The sequence below is a fragment of the Fukomys damarensis genome, unplaced genomic scaffold (assembly GCF_012274545.1).
Source record: "Fukomys damarensis isolate Sample0158 unplaced genomic scaffold, DMR_v1.0_HiC HiC_scaffold_38, whole genome shotgun sequence".
NCBI lineage: Eukaryota > Metazoa > Chordata > Mammalia > Rodentia > Bathyergidae > Fukomys > Fukomys damarensis.
This window is the reverse complement of record NW_022900950.1, coordinates 15,524,185-15,526,509: the sequence shown is the minus strand read 5'-3', so window position 1 is coordinate 15,526,509 and position 2,325 is coordinate 15,524,185. Positions and strand designations below refer to the sequence as shown.

The 2,325-nt window shown below is 35.8% G+C and overlaps 1 protein-coding gene across 4 annotated transcripts in view; it reads right to left on the bottom strand.

Moving 5' to 3' along the window:
- Trpc3 (transient receptor potential cation channel subfamily C member 3) overlaps positions 1 to 2,325 on the bottom strand; it is a 153,237-nt gene that overhangs the window by 60,276 nt on the left and 90,636 nt on the right. The gene's annotated exons all lie outside the window — the stretch shown is intronic.

Sequence of the window (2,325 nt, the reverse complement as noted above, 5' to 3'; positions counted from 1 at the left end):
GAACACTGTGGAACAGGGCAAATCAGGTTACCTGCTTTCCTCAGAAATGAGCTGCACTTGCTCTGCCTTTTCAGAGCTCAGAGGTTCTGTGTCAGTGCTCCGAAAGCACTATGTTCTCACTGCGTCTAAAGCCCTACCAGAGGGAAATGAACACAAGATGAGAGGGCAGAGGGGTGAAAGGAAGGCTGATAAGAAAGGATCAAGGACAGGTAAGAACGTGGAAGAAAAGGCACAGCAAGAGGAAAGGGACTTGCAGTCTTTACAGAGTAGCACATCTGAAGAACTTTCCTCATTTAGACTCAGAAAGGGTTATGCAACTCCAATGCTTGCCAGAGAATCCTGAGAAGGGAACACGAGATTTAGATGATGTTTATAAACTTCAGATATTCAGTAGTTTAATGGTTGTCCTCTAGGACTCAGCTGTGTTTTCTCTTCTTTTTATTTCTTTACTTGTGATATTTTCCCACCTTTGAAAGGTTATCTGGAGTAATTCTTTATGTCAGAGTAAAGGCAAGTCTAAGCTTTACTAGTATGGATTTAACAGTCTTCAGGAGAAAACTATGAATAACAAATTTTCTTACCATCACTTCACTTAGATGACTTCTCTGTGTAGAATTGCAAACTGCCATATTTAGTAAATTAAAATATAATCTTAGAAAATATTCCCTCATAGAATTTCTTTTGCAAACTTTGCAACACATGAAGCAAAATGCATAAAAACGAGGTTTATGTAACATCTGAAATAATGACAAATAAACAAATTTAGAAATATGTTTTTATTGCTGTCTCAGAATATAGAAGTGATATTTAGAAGTATTTTATCCGAATAGTTTTCTAGTCTCTTTCTAGGGTTTGGTATTCACCTGAGCTTTGTCTTAAAGACATTTCATCTTGGATATGAGGAAAGAAATCTTTCCAAATACCACATAATAAATGTCTTGAAAGGGAATAAATACAGGTGATATTTATTTTCTTCTTTGTATTTTGCTACATTTTCTAAAAATGTTTCCAATCAACATGTATAGCTTTTTTATGAGAAAAAGATGTTTTAATGGCTGAACAAGATTATACTAAAAGACACATGAAGGTTGATGACTATCTGGGGAATTTGTTTTGTTATGGAAAGGGGAGAGAAAATTTTTTTTTTTTTTTTACTAGTTTCTTAGAGCTCCAGAGGAAAGTAGATTTTCCTTAATCTGAATTAATTGCTATCTGCACTTGAATAAACTTCACTTAAATATGAAAAACCATATTTAGATGGAAAAGGTAGATGTGATATGATACTACAATACTAAACTACAAAAAAGTTTAACTCAGCATCCAGAAAACAAGCCAAGGAATTGATGTCCACACACAGTCACCTTCTTAGGTGGAGAGCTAGAGACAAGATTACTTGCTGAAAAGAGTCTCACTGATTTTTTTTTTTGAGTCTCATTAATTTTTACCAGAATTATGAAATCACCTTTGGTCGTAGCTTTACTGGCTAGAATCATTCAAAATGTATAAGAGGATTTGATAATTGAGTAAAACGTAAAATATTTTATAATTACTATATAATTTTTATAAAAATAATACTATTTGACTGTAGAAGATGTAGTTCATACATTAAAAAAAAAGTCTCCTAATTCAGGGAAGAAGACAAAGTTCATTCATTAAAAAAAAAAAAAATCCATTAAAGCAAACCACTTTGCTGTCCTGGTGTCTCTGGATTGACCTGACATCTGTGACTCACCAATCCAAGTATAGGTATATTTGTGGAAATGAGGAAGAGGAATTTGTCACATGACTTTAATAGTATTTTATATTGGTCTTAGATTTTTTTTTATTCTAATAATATACAAAAGTTTGGCCCCTGAACAAGGTTTTCACAACTAATAAGACTACTGGAAAGGCGGAACAAGTCTCTTCCAAGCAAGAACACGGCATTTCGCTACCTCCAGGAACAAGGCACCCCCTGGGGGAATAAAAACAAACAACAGAAACTAATACTCCTTTGCTCTGGGCATCACCGTATAACTACCTAAAAACAGGAGGAAGCATTTGGAAGGGAGAGAAGGTCACTCCAAATCCCCCCTTAACAAAAAAGGGAGAATCTTGAGTTTTATTGAACCCTTCCCCAGAACGGAGTGGCACCATAATTAAAGCTCTCTGATTCAGAATAAACACATCCCCAAAGCAAATTTATCACAGCGCTATCGCTGGGGAGCGAGGGTCATCAGGTCAACTCTAAAATACTCTCCCTATCCCGCTGATCTAAAACCCACCGGACAGAACTTACTCCAGAGCGAATACAGGGAATCTGACAAGGAGAGAACTGTGCGAGGG